The following is an 18,806-nucleotide window of genomic DNA, read 5'->3' as shown; positions in this document are numbered from 1 at the left end:
TCATTCCTAAAAATCAATTTTCTATTTCCTAGAAGTAGAAATATCTTTAAATAAATTTACTTTGGAAATTCAAGTGTATGAAACAAGGTGATTCTTTTCATGAAATCTGAAAGACTAACCAGTGTTAGAAGTAGAGAGGGACAAAATGGATAGAAGTTGGTATTTAATTCAATTTGACTTTTAATTTATTTCATAGTTTTATCCTTAAACTTCCATGGTGTCTTTAGTAAGTGAATGTTTAAAACAAGCTCTTCCATTATAAAAAATAAAATGTCCTCAAGTTCCTGACCATAGACTCAATAAGAAAAAATATAAAGTCAGAAATAAATAGGGTGATGTACTAGAGGAAAAATGAGAGAGTAGAGGCCACAGGATGGATGAAAACCATGGTAATACGAGCAGAGAGAGACAAAAGGTAACTACACTGAAGATTCAAGTCAGACTTTTGAGTCTAAGGTCCTGACAGAACCTCTATTTAAGATATAAAGTGAAGCTTGTAGATAAAGTATAGAAGAAATAAGAAATTCATGGATTCCATGTGAAAAAACATAGAAGCACAGTGTTGGCGAGGTCAGTATTGATGTAAACATTCCTTGTTAGTGACAGAAAATTAAGATGAAAGAAAAATTGCAAATAAGGTGCCCAAGCCATTGGTAAACATGAAAGATATTGGTAGATGGCCACAATGTAAAAACTTACACGATGTTAGGAGTGCAAGGCAGAAGAATCAAAAGAGCAGCCATTGGCTTGTTATAACAAAATGATAATGACTTACAAACAGTACTTTGGGTCAAAGAGATACTTCGCCTCTTCATTTTGCCCCATTGACAAAAGAAATAAGAAAAGTAGATGCTTTGTGACAGCTGCTGGGATATCCAGAGACTGAAGTGAATTGAACAGTGCTGTCCAAAAATTCATGTCCACCGGGAAACACAGACTACAACCTTTTAGGAAATATGACCTATTCAGATGTAAAGTAAAATGAAATGATACTAGACTAGGATAGGCTTCAAATCCAGTGACCGGTGCCTTTATAAGAACAAGAGAAGACACACAAACACAGATGAGAACAATTGAAAAAGAAGACAAAGATTAGAGAGACTGATCACCTAGCCAAGAAATACTCAGGATTAGTCATCAACAACCATAAGCTAGGAAGAGGATAGAGCAGATTCTCCTACAGAGCCTCTAGAAGGAACTAACCATGCCTACATCTTGATTTCAGAATTCTGGACTTATTCACTGTGAAAGCATTGTTTTGTTTATTTAAACCATTCAGTGTGTAATACTTTATCTTGGGAATCAAAGCAAACTACTGCAGAGGAAAATTAGATTTTCAGCTGATCCAAGAAGTGATCAAGTAATGGAAAATGGAAAGATAGCATGATAACCTACAGAGACATGGACTTGGCCTGGAAGAGGAAGGAACTGATTTGTCTGAGTAATCATGACAGACTGGGAGGTAATAATCAAGGAAGATGCCTTGACCTAGATAATCAGTTTGTTCATAGCTTGAAATTAAGACTTGAGAGTCAAGAAGAGCTTGCATAATGGACAGTATTGGAAAAGTTAGGCTGGGGATTTAGCTCAGTGGTTCCAGCCCCTGCCTTGCAAGTGCATGGTCCCGAGTTTGACCCCCAGTACCAAAAAAAAGCTAATAGAACCAATTAACCTAACTGGAGTGCAAATTTTTTAAAACTTAAAAAAAAAAAAACAACCTCCTTTCTAAAAAGTGTGAGGGTGTAGCTAATGATTTGAAATCAAACAGATTTAGATAGTAATCATCAATTTCCCATAAACAAGTTATGAGTATTTGGAAAACTTCTTTACCATTATTGATTCTCATTTTCCTTATCTTAAAATGAAAATAATATTAAATGTCTTATAAAGTTGTGAATATATGCATAACACGGTATATGTTGAACCCCTACTACATCATACTCTGTACAGTGAACATATAGGAATGATCTCAGAAGATAAGTGTGAGATTGAATGAATGCAAAATATATAGCAAGCACTCCTCATATCTTATTAGTTACTTGATATCAGATTTTCATCTGCTACTCTTAAGCCTGCTGATTAATTACAAATTCCTAGAAAGGAGAAGCAGGGGCCGGTTATTAGTCACAGCAGCTTTACCTCTTCATGCATTCCATTTGTGTTTTATGACACACAATTTGGAAAACCTTAATTTAATAGTTTCCATAGAAAATAATCTGAACACAGAGTGTCAGAATACATGCAAGCACGTACCCTTGTGAGCTGTGGCCAGCTCAATGAAAACGTGCTGGTGATATGAAAGATTATGTTATTAATGAGATATTCTTTGAAATTGCTGAATTTTAATCACATTTTGTCATTCCACAAGTATGTCCATAGAGTAATAATAGATTACTCATTGTGGGAAAAATCCACAGCTAAACACTTGTGTATTATATATATATTGCTCTCAGATTTTCATACATAATAATAGAAGGAAGAGGGAGTAATGACTTCCATCAACTTAAAATCAGTAAATCTTTTCTGATACTCTGAGGTAAATGAGTGACATCAGAATTATAATTTATTTATATTCTATATTAATAAACATTACCTCAGGACTAAAGTAAACAATATCTATATTATTACCAAGTTTCTTTCTGAACATTTTGACAAAATGAACAATTTTATGACTTTTTATTGGGATGAATCTTTATAGATATAGTGGGCACTGAACTAAGTCAAATTTGTTTTCTCTTTATCTAGGACTTCTAATGGGGCATGCTTGAATCCCTTCCATCACTGTTTAAGAAATAATTAGTGAGAAAATATCGTGTTTTACACACTGTTCTCAGGACAAAGTTACAACTGCAAACAACTAAATGACACTGCTGTCCGCACAGAGGTGACACTGGGTGGCGTGCAGGTGGAATAGGTTTGCCAAGAAGACAGATCAAAAACCTGTAAACAAGTGAGAGAATAAATACACGTAATATCAGATACACAATAGAAAATGACTTAGCAGTACTCTCTGGGTAATGCCAAATTGAGGCAGAGATATTAGAGGTAAGGCTTAAATTGTCTTAGAAATGAGAGAAATTATTTTACAAAAATACACTAGGTAGATGCTTAAGCATCCAAGAAGGCACAGAGACCACGTGCCTTAGCTAATGCTTCCCTAACAAATCACCAAACACGCACTTACCTTCTGACAGCTTTGAAGGCCGGAAGTTTGGAAGTCATGAGTGCTGGCATGGCCGGGATATGGTGAGATCACTTCCTGATTTGCAGATGCTGCCTTCCTGTGGTCTTTCCCACAGTCTTTCCTTTTTCTTTCTCTTCACACTGAAGCAGGAAGATGAGAAGAGAGGAGAGTGAATCAGCAGCCTTCTGTGCTGGCAGGATTGGGCTTAGGTTCTGTTTTCTTAGGTTTAGGTGTCATTTTCCTAACCTAACAAGAGGCTCCCAATAGTAATCTAAATGGTTTCTTCAAAACATGATGTTGAACAGGACCCTACATGAGGGTGAGAGGATTTCTCAGGGAGGGACTGGCCCTTGGGTAGGGGGGAAGTGTTCTGAGGAAGAGAGGTTACAGACAGGACAGGACTGGTGGCCTGGAAACGTGCCAAGCCAAAGAGAGAGTTGGGTAGACTCAGTGAAGGGCACCCTGACCCAGTGGCCAAGGCCAAAGCACTGAAGGCTCAAGAAGCAAAGGCCAAATTAGATTGGTGGAATTTTCTTGCCCAGAAGCAAGATATATCCATACCTCTCCAAAGAATGTCTTTGTTCTGTTTAAAGTTACAATTAACGATGCTTACAAATGTAGGCCTGCTACATACTCTGAGTTCCAATAGGCCCACTTCGACATCAAACTTTCTTGCTTGGAACCCCATAGGTTGATCTCAACTTGGCTAAGATATAGTCATATTTTTGTTTATAAAAAACTACACCAGTGATGGTGAACCTTTTAGAGACAACCCAAAATCTACTTATTTATCACAAAGTGCCAGCACCGCAATTAAACCTGAATACTGAGGTTTTAGTGTAGAAAAAAAAACAACTCATACATTAACATTTATTGTCTTAAAAGAAAAATAAGTAACACATGTGCCATAGGCTCACCACCACTGCCCTAGACACAGTCTCTTTGGCAATCCATTTGGCCACCAGCTGGGGTTCATTTGCCTCCTGAGGGGTGTCCTGCCTTTGATTTACAGTAAGTACTGCTTTCTGGTTTTGCTGTACAATAAAATATGTTTGCTCAGTCCTCTTTTGACCCTCTACCTTGCAATTCCTTCTGGATCTAGAGAAGAACTCACTAGCCCAGACAGTAACAACATAAGGTCACCAATTCTGATATATCAGAACCTTACCCTGAGCACTTTCTTTAATCCTCATTATATCCTAAAAGTCCTACCTCCAAATACAACTATGTTGGGGGTGAGTTTCAATGAATGGATTTGGGAGTGGAGCACAGTTCAGTCCATGGAACCAAGGAAAGCTCAACCTGTGGAAAGACTTTAGATAAGGCCAACAGGCTGGGAGAGAGGAGGCAAACAGCAGGGAAGCAGCAGGAACCAAATAGGGTTTCTAAGACAAAAGTTAGGAGCTTAGGTTTTATGTAACAGTTTAGATGACTGGGAGGTGGAGAGTAGAGGCTTTTAGGCAGGAGAATGCATGACTTGATTTATAGCTTAAAAACTCATCTGGATATTTGACAAAGTAAAAACTTTAAGAGAAAAGGTAGTTTCAGTTACATAATTTGTAAAATGCAAAGAAAAATGAAAATGCGAGATCTCTTGTTCAAAAACTACTAAGAATTTTAGGATGGTGACAGCAGAGCATTGAATCAAGTGAAAAGCCCCTCTGTGTGAGATTTTGTGGGACTGTTTAGATCACATGTCCTTGAAGCTAGCTCCACCAGGGAGATTAGAAACCCGACCATTTATGATCTATCATGTGCTCCAGGTGAAGTGTGTGCCTTGAAATAAATAGAGGCAGTAGCAATGCAGGAAACTTGAGAAGTCCAAGAATGTCCCAGGTAGAAAACAGAGGAAGGGATATGGGAGACTGAGGAAAGAGAGGAGCTTGGATTAAGCAGCTGGTAAAATGATTGTGTAATAATCTGAGGAAGAATAAGTTTGCTGGGGGTAAAGAAAAGATGTAATTTTGAGAATATTAGGTTTAAAATGGGTGGTTAGGTACCTAAAAAGTCAAATTATTAAAAAAATAATTGAAAACAGTTTCAAAAATAGGTTTGCACTTGGAAAACACCAAAATATTAAAATATATAATTTTCTGTAAATTTTAGAAATTTTTGTAGCTTTGGCTTGCAAGCTTAATAAAGTGTGGAAGTAAATTTGCTCATACAAGCTAGAACGTGAAAATTTAAAATTATATTCTTTTAAAAATTGTTTAAGTAACCAGTGTGTTCAGTACTTTCAACCTATCTCCATTGAAAGACTTTTTGTATTTTAAATCCACTGTAGACCAATATGTTGGTAAAATATAAAAAAATTCTTAATTGTCAGCAATATAAAATATAATAGTAAAAAGATACTTTTGCATTTTGCAAAATTTTCTGTAGTTGTTATGTAAGCATTCCAGAAATGGTTAAATGATTACCTTTCACTTTTTTATATTGAAAATTAAACTACATACTTTGAGAAACACTATTTTAGAATAAGCCCCAATACCTGTTGTTTCTATCTCCCGCCAGTCATTACTAGTCATGGAAAACTGGAAGTATCATATAAATGATATTTTAACAAGAAGATACTTCCTTGGGAGAAGCTTGTAGCGAAGTATTATGTGACTAGAGTAGAAGTTCTGAGTATGTCTAGGTCACCTCTGTTTTCCACAGAACAGCACCAATTTTAATGGAATAAATCTAAGAGTATGAGAAACTTCTTTGAAGAGTTTGTTGTCATTTCTAATTTGAAATGTGTAAGTACTCTAGAAATATTTTTATTTTTATGATATATGGTCAAAAAGAAGGTGAAGTGTTTCAAAAAAAGGACAAGAGAGAGTTGTTTCCGTGATATTTATCATTGCTGGATAACACTGGTCCTTCAAAATTGTTCGCACACAGTTGATAACCTAAAGCAGTAGATAATTACTAGCTTTTTTATTAGTTTGCATTTGCAGTACATGATAGTTATATTCCTCGTGTGGAGTTGGTACCTGTACATAAAACATTTCAATTCCCGTTTTTTATCCCCTTTTTTACCCGTCTCCATCTCCTGATCCCTTTCCCAATTGAAAAATCTATCTCCCTATTTCTTATTGTGTGTGTGTGTGTGTATATATATATATATATATATATATATATATATATATTTTTTTTTTTTTTTGGTACCAGGGATCGAACTTGGGTCTTTGCGTTTGCGCAGGAGGCGGCGAAACCACTGAGCTAAATCCCCGGCCCTCTATATTTTATTTTACTCTTTATTCATAATTTGGGTTTCTAATACAAGAGAAACCATGTGATATTTAAGTTTGCATGTCTGGTTTGTTTCACTAACATTATATTCACAAGGTGCATCCAATTTCCTACAAATGACTAGAGTTTCTCTTGCTTTATTGCAGAGTAGTACTCCATTGTGTATAAATATGCCACCTTTTTCTTATCTATCGTATGTTCATGGACATATAGGCAGCTTCCAAGATTTAGTTATAATTTCTATAAACATGAGTATATATGTATCACTGTAATAGTGACATCTTTAACTCTTTTGGGAAAATATGTAGGAGGGGAAAGCTAGGTTAAATGCAATTTCGAGTTTTAGTTTTTAGGAGAATCCCATGCTGATTTTCATAGTGGTTGTGCTAGTTTACATTCCCACCGATAATGTAGAAGGGTTCAAGAGAAAACTACTATTACAGTAAGATCATCACATCCTATGGTAATGTTTAAGTATGAACTGTTAATGTGGAAAAAGAGATGTGGAAAAACTTTGTTTTTCATCCTTTGTTCCTCTGACATGACTTATTCATGCTTTGATTGAGAGATAGCCAAGGCAATTGTTTTACTTTCCCTATGTTAATTATAAACTAAAGACAATGAGTTCACGTCATGGTAGTCGGACTCCCCTAAAGTCAAACATAATGAAGACACTAAGTTAATTTATGTTCACCTCAAAGTCACACTTATGAAATTGTATGTCAGCTATTACATACAAAAGACTACAATTTTGTACTTCTTTTATTATACAGCTCTCCAGCAGATTTACTTTTTTTATATAGGAAAGAAGATAGACAATGATGCATTTTTAAAATCTATTTTTATTGTCTAATTGTGTGGTTTCATCTTATGTGCTAAATTTCCCTTCCTTTAAATTTAGTATCTCTTAAAATAGACAGGTTATCTTTGTTAGAATCACAGGGTGGTGACAGAGGGTAGGAGGGCTTCATACACATATAGATTTGTGGGCTGCTTTTGAAGGCATTTTTACTGAATCAGAACATTTATGGTTTCTTCTACCTCCTCTTCCTTCTATCATTACCATGGAAAGTGACCCAAGCATGATTCCCACTGAGAAATGTTTCCTTCTCCCAAATCTACCACCTACCACCTAGTGCTTGGTGTGTCTCCTGGAACCCTAGCTTCTTCCTTTAGGCTTTGCCTTTTTCAGGATGACTTAGAATGGAAATATTCATCCACTTCAGGGTAAATTTTCTAGAACTGTCACAATAACCAAGGCTCTAGACCCCTCATAATCATGACATTTAGGCTGTAGACCAAAGAGGGTGAATCTTTTAAAGATGAGTGCCCAAACTGCAACCCCAAACCCATTCATTAATCACAAAATTCTAACATTGCAATTAAACCTGAATACTGAGATTTTACTTTAGAAAAAAAAACTCATACATTAACATCTTCTGTTTTCAAAGGAAAACAACACACATGTTTCACCTGTCTTAAGTTTGCCACCATTGCTAGACCTACAACAACAACTAATATCACAACACTGTACACAAACAATACATACAGAGTGCTAAGACTTACATAGTCATGAGATATGGTCAGGGAAACTCAGTTCCATATTGAGCTGCTAAAAAGGAAGGGTAAGTTTTACTGGATGTTTACCAAAGATTGTGCTATTTGACACTGCATTTAGGGAGATTTCTTTGGATAATCTCCATCAACGTGCACGAATGAAAACAAACTACATTTTGTAGGCATACTAGTCCCTATAGTAAATTAAAGTAAAATAGTGCCTACAATCCATTAAAATAAAATTTCTTCTTCATTTAAAAAATGCATATTTTAAGGAGATTCATCACAAACCCAACCACACAATTTACATAATGCAAAGGATAGAAAAATGAGGATTTTTCCTTTTTACTTTACATGTGAATGCTTTACATTTCTGAAAATATAGAGAAATCTTTAAAGTTCTTTTTGTAAATAAATATTCTTTTCATACTTTATTTACAACTGTGATTTTTGGGAAAAAGAAAAAATTTGTTTGTTAGAAAGGAGAGGTTTTGCTGAATTTATTCCTCGGTATTAAAATAAGAAAAAAAAGATTGAATTAATTTCCACTTAAAAACATACATATTATAGAGTCGCGCTGAAGACGCCGAATCACCCCGCTGCAGACAGTCAGGTCTGCCCACACCCTACCCAGGTCCCCAGTCGCGCGGAACACAGGTCAAGTCGGCCCGCTTCAGACAGGCAGGTCTGTGCACGCCCTACCAAGTTCCTGAGTCGCGCGGAAGACACCGAGTCACCCCACTGCAGACAGGCAGCCACCTGATTCCACACTACAAAGACGCAGAGGACACCAGACCACCAGACCAAGGGACATGCAAAGCCTTTGTGCCTTGAAAGTTGTGAATGTGAATCTCCTCGAGATGGCTTCATAGAAGGGGATCGAACTCCAGACCTTGCACTTGCTAGGCAGGTGAAAGAACCACTGAGCTAAATCCCTGGCCCTATGTGTTGTAATCAAGGGAGCCAGAAAGAAGCGTCAGAGAAATATCATCAAGAATATATGTGGAAATTTGATGAGATATACACCATTAACTTCATCTCAGCATGATTTAGCAATAGATCTTCTGGTACAACCAACTTGGCAACATTTCTCACTCATTGACATATCAAACTGTCTTTTTGGTGAATGAGTATTCAACCCTAAGTATTTTAATACAGAATGACTATCATCTTCTGCTTCATATTGTCTGTTATGAATAGTTTTCTTAAGCTCTTGAAATCCAACATTTGAACGCTTTAATGCAAGTACATATTGTTGTAGCTGTGGTAATGATGGCTGCCTCTTGGACAGTGCTGCCTTCAACTCTTGTGGCAAATTATGAATGAATTCCAACATATTTTGGGAGTCCACATCTCTGTTGATAGAGGATAGCATCGTTTCTGTTAAGTTAAAAATGGAGAGAGGGAGAAAAATATTTATGTCAAGGAGCATCAGGAAAATTACAAATGTTTGCATAGTCAAAAAGGAAAACATTAACTCAGTAAAATTAAACATTGACACAGAATCAGCAAGCATACTAATATCTAAATAACTTACCTTGTTTATAATTGGTCATCTTAAAGTATTATAATCTTTTCAGCATTCTGTTTTACTCTCTTTAGTCATGTCATATTTCATCATCCCCTCATTGTTTTTTATCAAAATACTATCATTCCTTGAAATTGATCTCTTATTTTTGAGATGTCATTTTGGTTATTGAAAACACTTATTTTGTGTACAGATTGATTTATTTTTACCTGAGTCATTTTCTTCATGGCTAAATAATTTCTGAGTTATAATAGTAACCATTGCAAAGGATTTTAAATAGTTTAAGCTATCAAATGTTCCATGGTGGCAAGTTAACTGACTTCGAAGTAAATTGAAAAGGCCAAATTTCCAACAGCTCTGGTAAATCAGCAGAGGCTACAAATCTCTGATATCACTGAAACATCTAGAAATTTCTTTTTCCCAGAGTACTTATTCCAAGATAGTAGCGTTTTATATTAAAGAGAGAAATGGGTTAAAAGAACGCCAACCACAAATCATGGACTTCCAGGAGAAGTTAGAATCTGTGGTGTGTGTATACTAACTAGTGTACTTGTGTATGGTATGTGTTCCAGAGGTATAGACCATGCACTATGCCAGTAAATATTAAGGTTGGAAACTGGGTTTGGGACCTGCTGGAACCAGCTGACATCTTTCTTCTTCTTATACTCATTCAGTTTAGTTGAACATTCACTGACTATTTCCATGTGTCTGATACTGCTAACTAGGAGACTGAAATAAAAGAAAAATTTTCCTGCCCTCAAAAAACTTGTCAGTCACATAAAGTGTCTCCTAGCTTCACCCATCCCAATTAATTTGAGAGTTAGCACACAAAGAAATTAGAAATATAGATGAAATTTTAATTATAGGGTAAACCTGGATCAGTTCTTGCTGCTCCTCTTCATGGACAGCAAAATTGTCCTTCAACTTATTAATAAGACATTATTAGTCTTGAAATAATGCAAACATACTGAAAGATATGTCTAAGTGAAGACAGTAGATACTTGGTTAACCATAAATGAGATAAAACTGTTCCTTCACCTGGGCAGGGGTGGTCCTAGGCCTCTTCTATTTCCTAAAAAGTCCTGCAGCAAGAATTTAGTTATTCTTTAGCCACTATAAACTTCAGTTGTTGGAATTTAGCAGAGTAATAATATGCTATCACTTGTCTTTTCTCTTAATGCTCTCTTTCATTCAAGTTCTATACTGGCAATGACAGATGAGATTTTATACCATTTCTAGTTATGCCAGAAATTTTGGCATTTTCTTTTGGTAAGACTAAGTTTGACTTACCCTAGTTATTATAATCCTTTCATTGTCCTTAATCTTTCTCTACTTGGGAATTTATTGAATGCTGAGAAAAGCTGGTGTTAACTTTCTATACATTGAAAGCCAGTAAATGAATTAAACAGAACAGATGTAGTTAGTATTGTTTATTTATGTGCTCTGTGTTTTGCAGCCTTTTATTTTTAAACTTGGTTTGAAACATTCTGTAATCCACATTTCTGATTTATGGATTCCAGACTCAAACTTAATGGTCTAATCTATCTGAATTCAAACACAATACCTCTTAGTCATTATACTTTGGACTCAAATTCCAAAATATAGGCCTCTTCTAGTTAAAAGTATATCTTACTTTTAAAAGGGATATAACGAGTGCTACTTTAGCACAATTTTGGGGGTAAAATGGTTAGCTAATAGTTTAATAATGTAAAAGCAAATTTAATACTACATAATGATAGAGGTATGAAAACTCATATGAATCACAAATTACTGACATGTACTTCTAGTAAATCATATGTATGTGCAGGCAGTATTTTGTTAGCCTGTTTCAAATTAAGTTATGTATTAGGTAGCAATATAGAAAGTCCTTTTCAAATATTTTTTAAAGCACAGGTCTCTTCTAAGCAAATAGAAATTTGGCCATATATCTATATATGGATGTGTTCAGCAAGCCATTTTCAACAACAATTTGGAAATAATCTAAATGTCTAACAGTGTTTCAATATACAGTCATGTGTCACTTAAAGAAAGGCAAATGTTCTGAGAAATGTGCTGTTATTTTATTTTATCACTGTGCAAACATCATAGAGTATATTTATATAGTTCTAGATGTAGAGTTCAGCTGTTTGACGGGGTCTCTTGAAGCAATCAATGGATGTGGTAAAGAAGAGATGCAGGAGGTTACTGCCAGCATAACACAGCATCCTATTTTACAATATACTTAAAAAAAATAAGAAATACATCCTAAAATAACAAAAGTATAGTAAGTATATAAACCAGTAATAATTATTTATCATCATTATCAAGTGTTATGTGCTGCATATAATTGTATTACTATACTTTTATACGACTGACAGTGAGGTAGGTTTGTATACAACAGCATTACCACAAGCATGAGAGTATGGTATTTTACTTTGACTTTAGCACACCTACATCACTAGGTGATAGGAAATTTCAGCTCAGTAAAATGTTGAGACCACCACTATAGATGCAATCTTTCATTGACTAAATGCTGTTATGTGGCACATGAATATATATGCAAGATGTATGACATAGAATGCTATATAGAAAGTTTAAATTGGGTTTTATAGAATAAAATGATGAAAAACTGCTCATAGCATAATGAGAATTGAAAATGCAAAAGATATACATACTTATATCAAATGTTAGCATTTATTTCCTTATTTAATATATTTTCATTTTCTCATTATATTCACATGTATTTTTCAAAGTGTTTAATATGTACTGGTACTTTCCATTTTTCTTACTGTCTTTATGTATATTTTCCTTTCATATTAGTAGCAAATGCAGTACAATCTAGCCTTATCTAGTTCTTTAGTAAATTCCTAGACTGTGGTAGTCTATTAAATTTATGTAAGAATTATGTAAAAACTGGCATTCAATAAATCAGTACCTAACAATGTGGAAAATTAAATAACTTTAAAATTATATTTTAAGTCCTATGAAAGAGAAGTAAATGTATGTGTTGTGCACAATAATTTTGCATGACTATGTATAGTATATAACCTGTAAAATTTAGTTGTGGCTTATATATAGTATATAACCTATACAATTTCATTGTGCCTTGTCATAAATTATATATATGATATGAATGACTTAATTGTTGGTGATTGACCTTGACTTCTCTGAATTTAACATGACCATAAACTAATTACACTAGCCAAAAAACAAAAAAACAAAAAAAAAACCATACATTTTATATATAGTGTATTTTAAAATATATATAAGTACTCTTTATAGAATCCAGATATGAACTCTCTTTAAATATATATTATGTGGTCTTTTCTTAGTTGCTTTTGTTTCACTAGCCTTTCTAATGTCATTAAATAGTATTAGTAAACAGGATTGTAACAATTTCATGCATTCACTTTCATCACTGATTTCAGAAATATTTAATGGAGCTGCATGCACTACAAGCCTCACTGTACCAGGAAATACTCATTCCCTTTATGCAAAATGATAAGAAGCCAGGACTTCAGAGAGGTACCTATTGGTAACTCTGTTGTACTTTGAGTAAACTTCATTTTACAGAATATGATGATGTAGGAGCTACTTTTTAATATTCAAATAGGCTCTAAATTTAATATAAAAATTAGTGTATTAGTATGTCATTTATCTAATAAATATGTACTGTTATTATTTGCAGACCTACTAAAAATTTTATGCCTTTCGATCTAAAATTAGATACATTCATGCACTCACTCACTAAATTAAAAATTTTAAATTGGAAACTCAAGATGGTTCTACTCATAAAGTAAAATAATAGTCATTATGAAGATATATTTTAATTTATAATTTCTATATTTGTCCTAAATATTGATTCAAAATACTTATTCCATCCAGCAAAGCAATGTCATCTGAGCCCACAAAAATTAAGTGTCCTATGCTAATGCCTAGAACCATATCAATCATTAAAAGTTCTGGACAATGATAAGATTTTTGTTTATTTATTTTTGTCTATTACCCTATAGGCACATATGAACCCAATCAGTTTACTGGATAAATAAATCAAGTCTCTAGAAACTTGTAAAACATAGTTTGTGTCCTAAAGTATTATCACCTCATTTTTTTAGTCTTTACTTAAAAGTCCAAATTCACTAAAGTTGTTTTTATCTTTTTGACTGCTTCATTTATATTTCTTTGGTTCTTTTAAAACATTTATGCCTTCTCTTATGTCTAAAGAGTCATTAATGCTCATTTATAGAATCTTTGAAGTCACCTTTAAATAATTTGTCTAAAATCGAGTAAATTCTTGTTTTTTTTATTGATTTTCATTGCATTTTTGTTTGTTTGGTAGAGTCCCAACTCATACAGCTATTGAAATGATATCAGATTAAATTATTTTTACTTCATATGACTTTTGTCAATGTAATAACTTGAATAAATAGAAAGTATCAATTTAAGAAAATGTACTATAATGGAAGAACTGTGACTGTTTTAGGATATATACTAGAGTAGCTGATCATGTCATCTTAATGAGGAAATACAATGTGTTCAGTTAATCAGTAGACGTGATTACAATTCAAGAGAAATTAGGACTGCAGAAAGTGGGAGCAAACTGACTGGGGAAAATACCAGGAACTTTCCTGGAAAGACTGAGGCAAAAATGAGGTAGGACAACATGGGTTAGTAGAAGCCTAAATAAGTGCAAACATCTCCAACAGTATTTACCTCTCCTTAAAGTTTTATGAAAGCTATGGTTGGTTGAACGCATCCTGGTGAAATATTTTGCTGAGGAATACAAAACGGCTAAACAATAGGCAAGATATTACTGCTGTGTACTACTAGTGCGCTAAGTTAAACTAGGAAGGAAAAAGTGACATCATGTAACTACAGCATAAGGAAAAAATCAAATGATCAAAGAAATTGGTGGTTTCTGTGAAGTAAAAGAAAATTTTATGACAAAAGTCATAGAAAGTAGAAACCCCAAGGATAAAAGGTTGAAGATAGATATTTGTACTATGATAGAAATGTACTTCTGTGATTTTAGGTCTTAGAGTATAGCTTTGGCAAAAGTGGAAAACTGAAAAAGGTGAATATGAAAATCACTATAATTGACCACTTCAAATATCTGAAAGACTGGTTTGCTCAATGAAGTTTTCATACTAGATTATATTGATCAAAAAATTATCATGATGTACAAGCTCATTATGGGTCTACTACATGGTATTGATGCACAGGTTGAACGTTCTAATTTGAAAATATCAAATCTTAAATGCTTCCAAATCTGAAATTTTTTGAGCACCACCATAACATCACAAGTAGAGCAAAAATTCTACATTATTACACTTTACTTAATGCACAAAATTATTAAAATGTATAATATCACCTTTAGACTGAGTGTAAATTTTATATGAAACATGAATGAATTTTGTGTTTAATTTAGGTTCCAATTTAGACATCTCTTTGTGTACATGTAAATATTTGAAATTATAAAAAACTTCTAGTCAAAAATGTTCTGGATAACAGATATTCAGCCTGTACTATACTTTACCCACCATCCTCCTAATTTGAGACAATTATATGATTCATATTTTGCTATTATAAAGTATATTAAAATGAGCATTGTAATGCAAATATTTGTGTATATCTTCCATTATTGACAATTTTCTTAAGATAAATTATTTTTAATAAAACTATAAGCAAAAGAATCAAGTTTTGAGAATTCGAGTTGGTCTGAATTTCTCTATATTTTCTAATTTTCCTATTTTTTGAGGATGCCTTACTTATTTACTGGTTTTTATAATTTTAAATAATACCAATAATTTGAAAATTTAAGGAATAGTTTTAATTTATACTTCTTTCTTCATTAATGAAATTTATCATATACTCATTTAGCTTGTGTGTTTTGTTTGTTCAGATTTTATACACGGTTTTTCTTGAGGCACATATTTTGTGAGTATGATTCACAAGTCATCATTATATATTAATAATACTAAACTAGGACTGGGGATGTAGTTCTGTGGTTGAGTGCTTGCCTAACATGTATGAGGCCATGGGTTCAATCCCCTTCACTGCCAAAAATAAATATAATATAGATGTACTATCATCAAACATTTTGCATATATTTTTGTAGTTCACTTTTACATTTGTTACGATTTCAGCCTTAGTTTTGATTGTACATGCACACAAATATACACATACACAACACATACATGTACATGTATATCATTTTAATTTGGCATGGAATGTTTTCAGAACATTTTCTGGATTGTTATATAAATCACAGGTACTATATTTCATTTAGACTAAATTTCATAAATTATAATGATTTTTAACAAAATGTAAAATTTTAAAGTTTTATTATTTCAAATATGTAGTGGTTGTTAACTGTGGATATTAAATTTTTTGGAAAAATTATATGGTTAAAAATCTTTGGTTAGTTCAGGATTCTGCTGATACCCTCTGAGTGAACATCATTCTAGAAAGAAAATAGCAGTTTATTTACATTTTTCCTTACATAAAAAAGATATACTAACATATCCTTACTTGAAATGGAATAACCTTGTGAAAATTTAACAGCATGTGTCATTTGGATTTGTGACATCTTTATGTTTATTTCTTCCTCCAGGTCAATTGGTACAATACTAAAAAAATCATGAAAGTCATATTTTCTGTACTTTTAGGAGAATCATGAACCCAATTTTTACAGTAGCATTCATTTCATTCTCTTTAAAATTATACTATTATCTAGAAGTAAAATCAAAAGTAAAACATAGATTCCTTTTTCTGATTTAAAGCTGAAAACTTCAAGGGTATTAAAATGTCTCTGAATGCTGCTTATATTGACAAGTTCAGTGCATAAGAGAAATAATAAAGTTCTTACCAATGCATGTAAATATTGTTGGCTGTTACTGTCTTATTATAAGTAAAAATGTATAAAATTCATTTCAGTATCTATAAAACAATTTAGAAACATAAAAAGTATAAACATAATTATCAAATAACTTTTCTAGTGATTCCTTTTTATATTTGTGGTGCTAGAGATTAAACCCAGTGTCTGATACATGCTAGGCCAGTACTTTCCATGAATATAATCAAATAGCTATTAAATTTTCATGGACGATTATTGTGAAACAAATGACCATGTTCTGTTAGCATTTCAGTTTACTTAGTTCACAAAAAAAAGTAATCGCTGTATTTTAGATTTGAAACTTTTGCCAGAACTTATGTGTTAAAGATTTGGTTGCCAGCTGATGGACTTTTGGGGAAGTGATTGAGCAATGGGGCCTCAGACTTCATCAAGTGAATTAAACTACCGATGAGATTTTATGATTAATTCTGATAGATTAAACTACTTAATGGCATTATTGTGCAGGTGATGGAAACAGGATGTAGGGCCTAGTTAAAAGCTGTAGATCATGAGGCTGTAACCTTGGGGACTCTTCTAATCACTAGCCCTTTACTCTGTCCCTCTCTTTTTTGTCGCCTGTCATGAAGCGATCCTCTTTGCTCCACCATGTGCTCCCCATTATGACATCCTGCCTCATCACAACAGAGCCAGCTGACCATGGACTGAAACCTATGAAACCGTTAGTCAAAATAAATCTTTTTCTCTTTTGAGTTGTTCTTCTCAGATATTTGGTCATTGTACTGAAATATTAACACAGGGAGGCAAATAAATGTGTAATATTTTAAAATAAAAAGGATTAAGGATAGATCACACATCTAATATTTAGGAATTAGAATGAATTTTCTGATAATTGGTATCTTATTTATAAATAGTGTGCTGAAGAAAAAGTCTTGCCTATTTTATTTAATCTGAAATGTCTGATTCATGGTAAAACAAGATTAAAAGTTTGAAAGTCTGAGTTTTATTAAAATAATCAAGAAATTGGTAAATGAAGTTTAGTTAATTTAATTATTATTATCCTGATTATATGATCTCTTCAAGCATTTGCGTCACCAATGCTGTTCTATGTGAGACTAATAAAGACAGTTTGAGAAAGATCATTCGCTAATATGTCCATAGCTGCAGCATCTGTTGCACTCACATGTCCCTCGTTTTATTGAGATTAATTCTGTTTTACTCTAATACATTGTACTATTTCAACAATATTTTTATCAAAACTGAGGACTGTTAATAATACCATTTATTTTCATTAGAATAAGTCTTATTTTCACTTAAAGAATTACTTACCTTGCTGTTACTTTTCCATGAAGTCTTCTAAGCAGGTTGTGTTTCCACAACCCTCAACTTCTCTTTTTAAAAAAACTCCCCTTGTATATTTTCATGAAATGTTCTCAAGACTCTCTTTAAGCTTCCACTCTAGGACACTGTTTTATTTTTGTATCATAGAACCAATAATGTTTTAATGGAAAGATAACATTCAGTCGAGTAAGGTTATAGATTTCCCTACCTTCCTTCTTTCCCTTTTTCTTCCTTCTACCATTCTTGAGCCTTAAAAATATAAAACCCAATTCATAGCATTAATGATTTTTATCTTTTTTGTGATACTAATATACCTTAAAAACGACCCCCATGCTTATTTTATATATTGCCTTGCGAGTCCTTACATATTCTCCCCAAACTATCATCACTTCTTCTTCACGCTCAGTTTGGCAGACAAATCTTCTCTTTCACTCAGGTGCATTCACACTGCGGCCTTAGGGCTAAACTTGGTTTGCTTGCATGTACCACAGTGAGTGAAGGAGAATTGTCTAAAACATATAGCCTAGTTAATGTATATAAAAAACAAAACTTCCTTTATTCTTTATAATTTTTATTACATCATGGGTGAGTCCAACTCATAGGCAGCAGCTAGGACAATCCTGAAGGAGAGAGGAGTAGGAAATGTACAGAAGAATAATTTTCCAGCTCTGAGAAAAATAATTAAGAATTAGCCTTTTACTGCAAAGGATCTCTTCATTCCAGATGCCTGATAAAGACCAAGATTTTCACCATCCTAGAGATTTCATCCCTGCTGGTCTACACAAGAACATCCTCCGAGAAACATCAGATTCTCTTTCTTTAATGGTTTATTTCATATGCAGGCAATTTTACTTCTTGCATCTTAAAAATATCTTCCTTGACTTTACTTCAAGTTATTTTCCTTTTGATATGCACTTTGTATAAGAAAAAAATCTCTCAAAAAGCAGTTCATAATACCTAATTTTATGGGTGGTCGGCAGAATTGTAAGATGGACTCAAGCTTCTCCCCACCCAGGTGTACACACCTCCACAATTCCTCGGATAAAAAGTAGCATGGATTACTTCTGTGATTAAGTTGTATTATATGGCACTGTTAATAGTCATTAGGGAGACTATCCATATGAGAT

The 18,806-nt window shown here is 33.4% G+C and overlaps 1 pseudogene; it reads right to left on the bottom strand.

The window, feature by feature from the left end:
- Window positions 1-8,947: 8,947 nt before the first annotated feature.
- Window positions 8,948-9,335, bottom strand: LOC101699199 (prorelaxin pseudogene; annotated as a pseudogene).
- Window positions 9,336-18,806: the final 9,471 nt, after the last annotated feature.

Source organism: Heterocephalus glaber, unplaced genomic scaffold, assembly GCF_053883595.1.
Source record: "Heterocephalus glaber isolate CG9 unplaced genomic scaffold, H.glaber_assembly_v1.0 deba00001572, whole genome shotgun sequence".
NCBI lineage: Eukaryota > Metazoa > Chordata > Mammalia > Rodentia > Bathyergidae > Heterocephalus > Heterocephalus glaber.
The sequence above is the reverse complement of the archived record's forward strand: the minus strand, read 5'-3'. Positions and strand labels throughout refer to the sequence as shown.